At 33.9% G+C, this 14,970-nt stretch overlaps 1 protein-coding gene across 1 annotated transcript in view; it reads left to right on the forward strand.

Moving 5' to 3' along the window:
• Positions 1-6,380: 6,380 nt before the first annotated feature.
• LOC100651171 (elongation of very long chain fatty acids protein AAEL008004) overlaps positions 6,381-14,970 on the forward strand; it is a 38,664-nt gene continuing 30,074 nt past the window's right edge. The window contains exon 1 of the mRNA XM_003399474.4: positions 6,381-7,483. The gene's annotated coding sequence lies outside the window, so the exon portion shown is untranslated. The remainder of the gene's footprint in view (positions 7,484-14,970) is intronic.

Genomic DNA, 14,970 nt, shown 5'->3' on the forward strand with positions numbered 1-14,970 from the left:
CATCGTTTTTATAATAAGCATCTTTGAAGCGCAATCGATCCATAATTGAAATATCGACATTAGATGCCGCCAATATTTTTTCTACAATTAATATATTATTGCAATTCTATGACTAACCCGAAATCGATTAATCGAAAGATAAACTTTAAAACGATACGTAATAACGAAAGAAAATGCATGACATTATTTTAAAGTAGTACACATTAAAATTATATTGTGTAAGAGAAGCAGAAGAAACAGAAGTCAACTACGAAAGTTACAAAGTAAGAACATTGATATATCCAAATATTTGTGTTTTAATAAATGTATCGTAAAAAATGAAGTAAGAAATTCTATGTTGGTATACAATGAACAGTTAATGCGTCAATAGATAATTAGTGTTGAAATTTTAATAAATTTTACAGTTCAATGAGATTCAGTTGAGCGTTCAATTAATTTATGCGTCTGTAATAATTATTATCGTTTAATATGAGTTCAGAAAAAGCGCAGATAATGTTATTTCCTCATGCACAATTTAATTCGTTCGATTTTCTGCGTTACAAATTCATTGTTTATGGAAATATTATAGCAGAATAATATTTATTTGATGTTAAGTGTTATTCTACGATGTGTCATCGTACTACGAAAAAGACTATCATCATAATTTGTCGCATGTAGATCACACGTACATTACGAACAAGGTAGGACAGCTGAGACAGAAAAGTTGTCGAGACGAAATTCAGAACATCAATTCGAAAGTACAATACACACGGGTGCAATATCAGTGTGAGACCCTGATGAAATCATCTTTTAGAATTCTTTTCCATCTAAACGCGTCTCTCTCCCGTATGTCTCAAACACACAACAGAGCTATGAGATCAGAGTTGGAGTCTAATCACTGGAGTTGGAGCCGAAGTTGAAAAATATACTCGAAATAATTGAAAGTTGTCATAAAATTATTTATATGTTAGAAATACTGCATTTCTATCAAAGTATAAAAGTACAAAATATAGAAAATCCCCGTATAAAATTGTAGTTGCCTTGAAATCTTGTATTCTACGAAACAGTACTGTAAATATTAAACTTCACTGTTTTTTTTTTTTATTATGGAAAATCGTGATTTCTAGAGCGTGTTAGAGCAAAATTTGCGTTGTAATTTGTTTGTAAGAGTAGAAATATATATTGCAATTGTAGCAGTATTCACATCCTTAATAAAGAAATCGAATATATCAATTTCAAAAAATAGCCTCTACCTTCTTTGCATGTAATCATCACAATATAAATTTTATCATTTATAGTGCGTAAATTAATATCACTGTTCGTCAAACATATTACATACCTCCGCTTTGCCTTGATAGTGGCACAAATCAACAAATTTCAAATTTACTTTTATTGCATACAAAGTTTACAGTATGTTTCTACTTTTATCACGTAAAATGTTATATCTATAATTCAATTAGCTTTGCGTCAAAGGACAATTATTATATTATTAACTAAGCCGCTAACATCCTGACCTTAGTTTCAATACAACATTGGGGTTAGTTAAATCTTCAATTGTTTTGTGACACTACAAATGGCAGATTGTACTGCTTTCACGAACAGTGGCACATCTTGCGTTAAGTTAGGCTTATAATGTCGTTGAAACGGTACACGAAGATTTCTTTCCAAAGTTTAAAGCGTCTCTCTTCTAAAGTTTAAATTTTTTTAGTCGTTCCATTTCAGAGAAAAACAGTGATATGTACGTATACATACACATAATTAGTATGTTAATAATGTATCATAAATGGAGTCGAGGTTGGTGTCAGAATCAGAGTCGAAGTCGGAGATAAAAAAGAAGAGGAAACTTTGGTTGGGGAACTTTGATTATCAACTCCGCAGCCGTGTAAACAATATTAGACGAAATAGTGATAATTATATAAGCGCTATTAATAAGTGTAACAATGTGAATAGTGACAATCGAAGCCGTGAGTCTCAAGACTCTGAATAAATTTAGTTAATAGCCGTTACATATGAAATGCGCGGTTTTATAAAGCCAATTTTCTAAGGCGTTTTTAAATATTTTTACGTATTTATAGATGTATTATATGTCATTCTAAAGCCCTGAACTTGCTTCTATCAGATGCAATTATTATTTTTTATTTACGTTCTTAACCTTGCTTTTGTATAGTTTACTTGTCAGAATGAATCATCGTAATTTAGTTTTTTACATGAGGAGTTACTACAGTAGCTGCTCAAAGTATCAAGGCTACAACAATATGAAAAATTCAACCGAGCTTCAAAAAATTCAAGAGCTTTGACAACGAAGAACGTGAAAGCGAAAACGATGTCAGTGTGAAAATTGAAGCTTATTTCAATTCCCTTCAATTTCAATAAGGTTTCGTTAGAAAAAAATTACAACCATTTGATGTTGCCATTAAAAATTAGACATTTCATGTATAATATTTTCATCTAAAATCATTTTTCCGTGAAACTTTAACAATATGTAATGATATATTTCGAGTTTCCCATAATCGATACTGTTTTTACATATGGATGTGTTTCTCAGATTACGTACGCATATTTCGTCCAAAATATTCACTCTTTCACAAATGAAAGATAACTATTATAATTACTGAATTTCATTCATCGTTAAACGATGCGAAAACGTATTAATGCGTAGTTCCTTGGTTTACTTTTTTCAGCAAATAAAAAGATTTTATTTTACGAACTAGCGTCATTGTATGTCTTTGCAAATGCATGTTTATCAAAGATCCGTTAAACAGCTTCCTGGAAAATCAATCAGGAATGTTTGCTGTTCTTCGAAGCACAGATTTTAAGAACTAAAAAAGAATCGATAAATTAACGTTCGCAATCAGTGGACAAAATAGACTCGAATGGGTAAAATTTAATCATTATTGCCACTGGAATTTCGTAACAAAAGATCAAAGTAATAACAACAGATGAGTAAGATTGACGAAGAATGTTGAACCTTTGCTGTAAAATTATCGTTATTGCTGTATCATGTTAACTGCTCCTTCGTATAATTTCGGGATGGTTATGTTTTATTTCTGTTGCGCTATCGCCCAATACTGTTTGAATTAAAAAGAACACCTTTAGCTTTATACAAATTTATAATGAACGACTTTTACACTTTTCTTACGCACAGAATAACCTCTGTTTACGCACTATGAGTAAATAGATTATTTATGCAAAGTAAAGTCGATAAACAATTATATAAAAAGTAACCAGTTATAATATGCGAAATATCACCTGATAATAATTTAATTAGATGGTGTTAGCAATTACATTTTCTGCATTATTCATATTATCGGAAACAGTGATCAATGTATCTTCTACTGCCAGAAAAAGGACCTAATCTAAACCAGCTGATTAGAAGGAACAGAATCTTGTTCTTTCTGCGCTTGATCCTATTCTCTTTCTAGATGTATCAAATTTTCTATTGAAAAAAATGAGAATTTTACTTCAATTTAAAGCATTAATATTTTGCGGATTTTAATCCAATGTAAGAGATATTAAAATATAAGCAGCACCTAGATAAATAGCAGAATATGTAAAGAAAAGTATGTTTTTCTTGAATCCTTCAAAATAATAAGAAAATGTCAAAATGTGAATATCATATAACGAAGAAGTACCGTCTTTTGAGAGGTATTTGCAAGCATCTTGTGACTGTGCAAGCCAGGTAAGAAACACTTTCCCCGATCGTCAAGACTGGGATAACCATTACATAACATCCCGCAAGGCATTACACAGCATTATACTTTCTGTTCTTTCTGCTGTTAGTCAGAGTTACTCATATTCTGGTCCACTTGCTTATTCTTTTCTGCCTCGATCGGCTAACAAACAAATATCGCACAATTTTGTCTTGCTCGCATGTAAAAGGTTTAATGCTGTGCATCTTCATTGAGCGATACATAGAGATTTCTTAGGCCTTCCATGCACAAATTATTTCAAGAATATATGAATAGTAAATTTAACAGAGGTAAATCTAACAACAAAACAGAAATTTTCTTCCTCTTCTTCTTATTTGTTTATCTATAGTCATATCGATTACGATGTCACTTTGTTGACTATGCTAATCATTAAACTGTGAATTGCTATGTATTTATGAATAATTTGTAGATGCAAAAATACCAAAGTATAGTATTCGTTATAATATTTGATAGGTAAAATATATCTCCACTAAGGTTCCATTTTTTAATTATGTTTGTAAAGATATGAATCTAAATAAATATCTACAATCTACTGGTCATGCTTAACACTCTTATTTGTCATTGTACTTAAATTATAGTTATCAACTTATACAATGCGCTGTAGATATCTATGAATAATTATCCCAAATGCATGCTCGAAAACGTGAATTATATTTAGATGTTTGCTTTAACATTATATTTGACTATTTCATTGGAGATTATTATTGAAAGAAATTGGTTCTCGGATTTCATAGTAATTTTCGCCGTGAATTTCGAGCGGCGGGGATAACAATTTTGACCTACATCTACCGAAAAGATTTAAAATAGTTTGAAATATTCTGCGCCGATATTTTCACCGCCAGGATTGTTACATTATTTCATCTCCATTATTTGTTCATTGACATTATCGTTAGTAGAAACTTCTACAATACTTCATTAGCGTGATGAATATTAATTTTTAACGAGCACGCAGAACTTTGAAACTACGGCCGAAGTCTTAAATTCTGCAATAACAACGAAAGACAAAAATGTATAAACCATGATGATGCCAATATGATAATTTATGCTGATTGATAATAATGCATATGTATATATATATCGCATTTATTCGTTTAATTGAATGAAGATTGCAGGAATTATTTCGACATTATTATTAAATCCAATATTATTGATTTAAAGTATATACAACTCGTTAATGCTTATAATAATATGCTTATAATAATAATATTATAATAATGTAAATATTTAATATTGTTGTACGTTATTGCACTAATATTGGCAATATCTATTTAATTCCTCCTCAAGAATAAAATGAAAATACGTATGATTAATTTGAAATTTCAATTCACTATTATCTGCACTTAAAATACAATGGTGTGAATGAAACGAACGTAAAATATTAATGAGGGCAAACCACAGACATATAAATAATTTACAAATATGATCACTTAATTATAAAGATCAAAAAGCACTTGGATAAGGTTAGGTAACCTCATACATTTTCCAATTTCATTAATCATAGCTTTTTTAACTGTACTTTTGCACATATTAGTAATTATTCTAAATTATATAAGGATATAGATTACACACCGCCTTCTTGTAAAAACTTCTAACTTTTTATCAGAATGACAAAATAAGACACTCGTATAATCTTACCTGTTTAGAACAGTACATGAAAAATGTATGTAAATAAATTCATAACGGATGCCTCTTTAAAGATTAAACTTTTTTTTTCTGAAATTTCCAAGAAAATAAAGCTACACAGACGCATACAGATTTCTGATACGAGCAATGTTTATTAATCACTTAAAATAATATTTGAAATCAATTAACATTTAATATTTTATTAATTATTAATATTTCGCTGCGTTACACGTGCATTGCGGAATTGTATAATATATTTTTTATTTATAGTTTTTAAATTTGTCAAAATTTTAAATAATTAAATAATAAAACAAAGATAGAACCATAAATAATTCGAAGTAGTAAGATTGAATATTCCCTAATCACATAATAAATTTTGTACAATCTTTTGAATAAAAATGTAAATAATAAGGGGATACCGGTATTTTTCACACATTAAATTTCAAACACATATTTTATAACTACCTGGATGTAGTCATTAAAATTGATTTTAAATAACGTATACACACGATATATAACAATAACTCACAGTCATACAAATTAATAAACGAGAGCGAAACTTTGACAACCAGCTGACTAAACTCTAACGTTGATTCCCGCGTAAAAAAATCATCCTGATTCGTTGCACATCTTCACTGGTGCTTCGATCAAGTTTCGCATTTGATTTCCTATCAATTATCTCTAAACGATTATACTAACATATAAATTATTTCCAAATAATTTTCATACACCAATATCTTTAACGACATAAACAATACTTTAACCATTCTGATTTGAAGAATTTAAAACTTTATATTTCATAAAGAATTAATAATTGTAACAAATAATCATCTAATCGTTATATCTCAATCATCCTTATATTAAAATTAAATTAATTAAACGAATTAATTTTTTGAAATATTGAAATTTATTGAATAAAGTCACAATAGATATGACAAATAAGAACAGAAAGCTCTTGAAAAACTATATCTTATAGAAAAATATCTGAGTAAAAATAACGTAAGAGATCCGCAGTTTGAGAACCATTCACGAACGTTTACAGTAATGTCCGCAAGATGGCAAGTTGGCGGCAGTGGTTTTCGTCGTCGACCCGGCGGCCCTCGTTTCTATCGTTTTCATCGCGTCGTCTTCGTTGTCGTTCCCGTTGTCATCCTCATCTTTGTCGCGATCGGTTTTTCCTTTAATCATTTTTAAAGAGACTCGGTTTATTTTGTTCGGTTTGGACGGTCGGTGCGCTACGTCGAGTACGAGTCATAGAGATATCTGGCAAGGGGCGAGGTAGGAGATCCGTATGCGAGCACACAGAGGAGTGACAGGTTACGAAGAGTCGGTCAAGAGTCATAGAGAAAGACAGAAGGAAGAAAAAAGAAAGGGCGGAAAGAAAGAAAGGAAAAAAGGGGGGGAAGAAGACTGGTAAAATGAAGCATCGTGGACGATGGTAGGGCGGCGGTGACCAACAGCGAGGTGGATAGGTGGCAGGTAGCGTAAACGGAAAACGGCCGGCAGTTAGAGTGTACAAAAAGAAACGAGGTACCGTCAGTCAAGTGCGACCGCGTGCACAGGAAACTCTTGTCGAGATATAATTCTGTTATCCCTCCTCTTTTTCCCTCGCTCTTTATTTCTTTATCTTCCTCCTTCTGCTTCTATTTCCCTCTCTCTCTTTCACTCTTTGTCTGTCTGTCTGTCTGTCTGTCTGTCTCTCTCTCTCTCTCTCTCTCTCTCTGTTCTTCTCTTCCTCTTCACCTTTTTCCTTCCGTGATACGCGCTCGCGGCGGAGAGGAGGATAAAAATCACGTCGATGAAGGAATCTGATGACGAGCAGTCATCACCTTTATTCGTGTTTGCTTGCTTCTAACAGCGAGAAGCAAGTTGAGCTTGCATTCCATTTTGCAATACGATTCACGAAACTGATATAAAGACGGAAGAAGTACCACCAATCAACTTACACATTCCACGAGGATATAAGAACGAGTTCCGCATTTTTCTCTGCGATTACAAACCACCAACGTGCTTATTTTATGTACCATCGGCTAGGTGACAAGAAGAAAAACGGATAGTGTAAGAAGTTGAAGAAACAGCAAAGCCGGTAATCACGGTACTACAAGACGTTAGTAACAAGGAGAGAAAGATAACCGAAGGAGAAACAAACGGAAAGCAACGACAAAAAACAGGTAGGTGTAATCTTTTGACATACACGATTCGATTCTAAATAAATTTAGGTTTTGTACGTTCGAGGCGTGCCGGCACGGCTTTTAAGGTTAGGACAGCCCGTGATCGATTTCGAGCTTCGTACAAAACGAAACGGGACACGTCGACCCATGTATATGTTCCACATGATAACCCTCGTTTTTTTCAACGGGTACAATGATTATTGATCAACAAGAAAACCATCGTGTATCCCTTTAATCGTCCTGATAATCTACGTACTGTGATCTTGATACATTTCCCGGTAAAACATTCAAAATGAAATCACCCATTTTGAACTTCTCGATGGTTTCGATGGTTTCACCTAACCTCCAATCCCTTCCTCATACAACACGAATGACATTCATCGTTCTTTGCGGAATGACACTTTTTCTCGATGTTAACGATATCATCGATATCAAACGTAATCTTCGTGTCGAAGAATGTAATCTCTGGTATGTAAACATCGAATGTGCAATGTGAATCTGACACTCTACTCTGCAGATAGAAGTGACGAAAATAAGTAAAAAAAGACGCGTTATATTCGTGATTTACAAATTGTTTACGTACGGTGGAATATCTTGGTCGATAGCGCGCGAGATTTCAGTATTAGCATTGACGTTCGCTCTTCCAATTTTGATCAAATTTGCCAATTCAGCGGTTCGAAATAATCAACGTTATAAAATTCTTTGTCGATTCCTCGACGAGAATCGTATTTTTCCCTATAGCTGAAATAGTATTCCAGATGATTGGCAGGTGACTCGAGTCGGTTAGGCTCGGTTTGCCTCGAATTCCGTTATATCCGGTTCGCTCTATACTTACGAGAAATTAATAATTCTTTCGCATACGACCGACAAACGTGTTAGGTTTGAAAATGATAATACCACAGACATTACATTCATTTCCGGTATAATTGGCTCTCATTGCTCGCAGACAGACCAAACGTTCCGTCAAACGCTTTCTCTTTCGTCTTAAAAATTTACGCAATGTGTTTAATTCCGTTGCTTAATAGCAAAACCATATAAAAACACAGAGATCGAAAGTTACTTAGTAAGAGACGTTATCGGTAGTGTCCGGTTACAACTGCGTTCGTCGTTCCCTTGCCGGAAGCCCGACAAAACTGCATTCTCGTTCTTCCTAATTCGTTCCTCTTATGACGTCTGTCAATCGCGTTATTTACGAATGCAAAACTCTACTAGCGAATGTTTCGACATCTTTTCAACCTTGATTGAGCTATGATTCAAACACGAAATATTATGGTGGACGAAGAGAATATTTTGTTTAAAACGAACATCTATCTTCAAATATGTACGGTAGCGGAGGATCGAATCGTGTCAACAGCCTATAAGACCACTCAATCGAAATAAATAATAGTTTCGACTTCTCTGATTCTTTTCGCCTTCCTTTCCATCGTCGAAGTTGTTCACCTTTAAAAGGAATATTCAATTACTCTTCTACGATGCATCATCGAACCAGATTTCCCATCAAACTAGAAATTGTATCGACAAAACGCTTGAGAGACCATCTTAAAACGTATTCAGAAGGCGGAGTACGGTCGAAATGTTGCGATAATTAACTCTTCTGTTACTCGGTTCCTATCGACTTTCGTCGCGAAGAAAAAAAATCAGAATATTATCGGGGCCAGTCGATGACGAAAGCAATTCTGTCTTCTATGTCGGACGATCACGACGGATTCGCAAGAATTAATAGAAACGCGTCAAGTGCCATTTGGCATTCGGCTTATATGAGTACGTAGCAGTACTATCGTTGCTTTAACTAACGTACCTACCCTCATCCAAAAGTCACTGGACACTTGCCTACTTTGGAGAAAACGATTGTTAGGATATGCGTACTTTTTACGTTACACAATTTCAACATTTTATATTAATTCATAGTACGAAATCGCAGCATATTCTAATTCGTTTGAGTAACTTATGGATAAAGGATAAAATCAATGCACAAAGTTGTATTCACATTTTAACAATTATTTTGCCCAAAATAAGTAAGTTTACGATAACGGGGAGTATACATACTCGCTGTTCACCCAGCAATCGCTATTTTAATCGTCTGATCAATCAAAACAAAAAATTGTTTCCATATTATCGTTTAATGACACAAAGGCATCTGATGGTGCGAGGCAACCCAGAACAACAAACCGCTAAAAATCCGCAAGGAAGGCTCGGCCGAAAGTAAACACTATTTAAGCAACTCCATCGGACAGCATTACTTTCTCTGTCCTCGACAGATGCTACGTAACAACTGCGCGTCATCGTCAAATTGGATAATTCCGTACGATCAGCTTTATTCTTTTGCGTCACCATAAAACTTGCTCAGCCTCGCCTCTGCCACGGTAATTAAATTTTTAGCGGTATCCTCTTATTCCGAACGAAATTACATCTTCGTCGACACGACCGACCTACTTTATGTCTGAAGGAGACAACGAAGACAGAGTTGCGCATCGGGGTGGGAGAAGCATCTTAGAAGTGAAAAACCGACGGTTGAGAAGATTGTCCGATGTCTCCGTGTTCAACGAGAAATCGATAGATCTTACGTGGCAGCTTAATACCGATGCTCTTATTTTCCTCGAGTAACCTATTTTAACCTCTATGTTCAGTTTTCACGTATATTGCCCCGACAAAGATCACGTATCGTATATCTGTCTTTCTTTTTTCACCTTCTCATCGAATATGATTGGCGGAAAAATCTACAGATCCGATAAGACTTTCTACGTAACCAATGTAGCCGCACTATGATTCACGCAATGCCGGTGTTATCTCGATTGTCTCTCGGCTTTTATATATTTGCATCCGTGACACATCGTGGCGATGCGATGACGATCTTGAAAAAGACATACGCAAGTGGAACTCGCATGACTACGTAACACACACCCTGAATTAAGAGGAAGCGTTTCACTCCTCTCGTACAAGGGTCGTCGGTCGAACGGAAAGAAAAGAAAAATCAATATCAGAATGACCGAGCTTGGTCACGATATGTACGATTGTATAAATTATACACGCAACGTGAAAAAGTGCGGCTGCTTCGCGCGTTCCTCGCTGAGAGAGAACTTGTTATTTTACTCGTGAAAGTCGTGTAAAAACCGTCATCGTTTCGAATTCGAAGAAAAACGCATACATCGCGAAGATCGCATTGGTTCAATGATAATTTTGGTTTTGTTTAACTCCCCCGTAATCTCATGCCAATTGTCTTATAGATTTAGACACTTATAGGAAAAGTGAATCAATCGGGATATTATGTTTAGTATTAAATTCCATTGTAATCGCCATCTGCAAAGATTGAAGTTTTTAATATTAATCGAACGATTTTGAATCAAGTTCATGATTTAATCCTGCCTTCTTTGAATCGTCTTCAACCGCATCTTACTTTTCTAACATTAAAAAGTATATCTCGAGTTTGAGCAAAATATGGAAGAATCGTTATTGGTACATATATCCTTTCAGTCTTCTTGGAACATTAAAAGTGTCTTGTCTGCTAAAATGGGAGTAAGATCGTTATATAAAAATTCGAGAATTACGACAAGGTTAATTTAGAGAAATATAATATATATATACGAAAGTTTTGTTCGTTTCTATTTGCGATTTGTTATTCAGAAATGAATCATCCATCAGTTATATGCAATGTTGCGCGCTCAAAATAATCAGATCATTTGCCTAGGTGATTTTGTTGTTTAGTAAGTTATTTAATAATACTTTAATAACTTCAAATATTATATATGATAGATAAATATCGACGAGTCAGAAGAATACCGCGTAACCTAAATTGAATCGTACTATGTGTACTACAAGTTCTATCCTATCTCAAATGTTAACGAATTCGTTAGATGAACAAGAAAGAAAGTGTTTCAAAAAGAACTTGATCATAACAAACAGTCATCGTATTTCAAGTGTCTTTTTTTTAGTATTTATATATTGTTTGCATAATTACATCAATGATCGACCGATAAAAAACGGACTTTTTATGCACCGTGATTTACATATTTTGTTTGACATGTGCGAGATACATGAAAAACGATATAAAATTCAAATATCGCTGTTAGACATTTTAGTCTACTCAACTAAATAGCGATAAAATAATAATAACGTATAAAAAAAATTATACGATAGCGTAAAGAGCAACGGTCGTTTAACAGAACGAACAGTTAACAGCGTTTCTCTTCATAGAGTCGCTCGTTCGAGGAGAAGATTTCATGATCAAGTCGAAGGAGGTCTATTTTCATCGACACAGGTCTTTTCTTTCGGGGAACAGTCATCGATAAATTCTTCACCGATTGAGTGATTTTGCTAGTGATCAATTTTGAACAACCAATCGGTGGTAATTTTATTATGCGATCCTGTCCAGAGTAGAGCATTATTCGAATTGTTTCGAATTTCTAATAAATATCTATTTAAGATTATCTAAATAAATTCGTATTAGATAAATATCTTATTTGTGGAATAATTATTTGTTATCCGTAACGAATTATTCGGATAATAATGCTAATAATTGCTTGTTTTCACCTAATTGTGTACAAATATACAGGTACAATTCTTACTATTAATGTGCCAAGGAATAATAAATTTCCTAACGTGGCACCTAAAAAAAAATCGGTTATAAAAGTCAATATTACAATAACTGAACAATGGAACTTGATAATATATCACACATTCAGTATCATGTGCATTTTCGATGTAGCTCGTACATATTTGTCGGGTTTTCGTTAGAGTTTCGGGCGCGTGATAATTCTTCATTTGAATTAGCCACCGTGTTGCACAACAGGGATTGTATTTACAGAGACATATAAATATGTCTTTACAAAGTTTAACGAATAATTAGCTTAAAGATTAATTAGTTTAACGAACAATAAGTTTAATGAATGCTTTTGACAATGTTCTTGAGTTCAATAACGAATCCACGGTCAACGGGAAAACTCTTTGTACAATAGGATATATTTTGTAGCACGCAAACACGTTAGTTCAGACGCTGGGTTACTTTCAGACTGACTGCCTAGACGATATCAGTAAACTCTCCAAGGTGATCACAAAAATAAAAGACTGATACGGTCACATTTGTCAATTACATATTGATCGGGAATATCAACAAAATTCCAAGCGCCGTTTCTAGGCAATCCCGCGTAAAACCAACATTGCTCCTGGCCGGGGCTTGATTGTTAATACAGCGTGTCCCTCAACATCGGTACTTCTTCTGTTAGATAAAACGTTCATCCCGTGACCGTGGCTACGTTCGGCGACTAGTTATGTCACCTCGAGCCCAACTATTGGGGATCTTCCCAAAGAAAGGCCCGATGTTCCTACATCGTCGACATATTTATATACAATCAGTGTAAAAAGTATTCGTATAATACTCAACTTCAACAAAAATATCGTATAATATCATTTACCAACAAAATTTTAACAGATAAAAAATATATACGTATTCTTAGAAGTCCCCAGAATAATTAAGGAAAAAGAATGCGATATTTATTTCTGTTGTGAAGATATTAATAAATATCTGCGTATTAAGTATTCGTACAGTTGCTGCTTCATCTTCGTCTGCATTAAAGTGTAGAAAATAATAGGTTTCGAAAACAATTTCATCCTGATACAAGATTCAACGATTTGAAGCATAATGCTATTAATTTGCGAGCGCAGATCTTGTGGAATGTTCGAAAATTCATATTCAATTCATAAAAACAAAAGGAAACCCCACTAAATATTAAAAGAATTAAACTTAGTAATTTCCTCTCTAGTTTTTCCCATTAAACTGTAAGTATATAAATACTTATTACACATATTTTTGCCATTCTTTTACATATTTGTTAATATTTTCGCAAAGAATATAGATACCCCATTTTTTTAATGAAAATCTGCAGGCTTATAGGAATATGTACATATTATTTATTTGCTAAAATTTTGTTAATAAGCGATGTTCTACAATATTCTATACCTTTTACACTAACTGTATATAACATTTATACAATTTAATCAAAACAAATTCTTATTCAATTGCACACCTATTCATTAGCGGCAAATAAAATTTTATTTGGATTTAGTATAGTAGGTATCTGGACTGCAAAATTTTTGTACTAGATATATATCTTTCCGGAGGTATTTTGGGTTGCAAAAATTATGAGCCTTTGGTCGACGAATGTCTTCACTTTAGAAATCCGCGTAAGACCATGATCCTACAGAGCGGTAAGCAGTAAGCTGCAAAACAAGTAATGGCATAGCCAATGCCAATGCTCCAAATGCCAGATTTTTCTTACCGCCTGCTGCTCTTTGTCTGACCTGCTAGAAAATAAAAACTGGCTCAAATCTAAACCAAAACTCACGATCCAAGCGTACAGAATAATCCCTACAGTAGATTAAGAAGAGCAAAAATCATATCAACAAAATACGTTACACATCAACGGACTGACCGAAATTTTGTACGCCTTATTTCCGTGAAGAACGACCGGTTTGGTCGCGTTCTCATTCTCGGCTTCGACAGCCTCAAAAACCTTTAATTAAGAAAAAAGTGTCACTTTAACCGAATATTTTGCAATCCGGATACTATGCTAGAGCTCTTTATTTTTATTCACTATCTGTTATTTAAATAAAATTTTGCTCAACACTAATCATATCACTGTCATTAAGTGAAGTAGCTCTTTCCCGGAGATTGTTTTTAAATTATGTAGCTAAGGAAACATTCGATAATTGCACAGCCATCTTGGGAGAAGAGGTTCCCCTGGTGTACTACGAAGTTGGACGGTTCGTTGCGATCGAGTAGTGTAGTATGATCCAATGTCAGATAATGTATCTTCTAGATAGCAATTCAACAGCAAAACTTTTCTATTTCTGACTTTTTTAAAATTAATCTTTTACTGGCATATTTGTGAGATCCTTCAGATTAAAATGAGACCAAACACGATATAATTTGAATTATATTTAATTATCATTTATTAAGTAAGCAAATATGCTCCAAATTATATCGTGTTTGGTATCACTATAATCAGAAAAATGTAAGAAACATGTTGATAAAAATTTCTTTAATCACAAATCAAGATCTTAACATATCGCGAGCCTTTAATATTTGCTGAACGCTTCGACTCTCTTTTTTACATTCGGCACGTTTAAGGTGTCAGTTTCGTGGATTAGAATCGTCCCTACATCTCTATCATTGCAACATTTGGTTCCTGATTTTCGAGCATTTATGGAATGTTTATTTATTATCGTAGAAATTGCACACGCGTCAATACTTTTTGCTTTGCATCGATCGAACATCGATACACGATTATAATATTCTGTGACACGTATAAAAACACGTTAATTTGTTTCTATTATTGCGTCTTTACGTGTAAATTACTATTATTACGTGTAAGTAAGTTAATTAGTAGATAAGTCGCAATATATACATGTGGAAACGGCACGTGAGATTTCTTTTAAATCAATTCCGGAGGTCCTTTAATGCCGCTGAGAAATTGGTACGATACGTGCCCTCC

Source organism: Bombus terrestris, chromosome 12 (assembly GCF_910591885.1).
Source record: "Bombus terrestris chromosome 12, iyBomTerr1.2, whole genome shotgun sequence".
Taxonomy (NCBI): domain Eukaryota; kingdom Metazoa; phylum Arthropoda; class Insecta; order Hymenoptera; family Apidae; genus Bombus; species Bombus terrestris.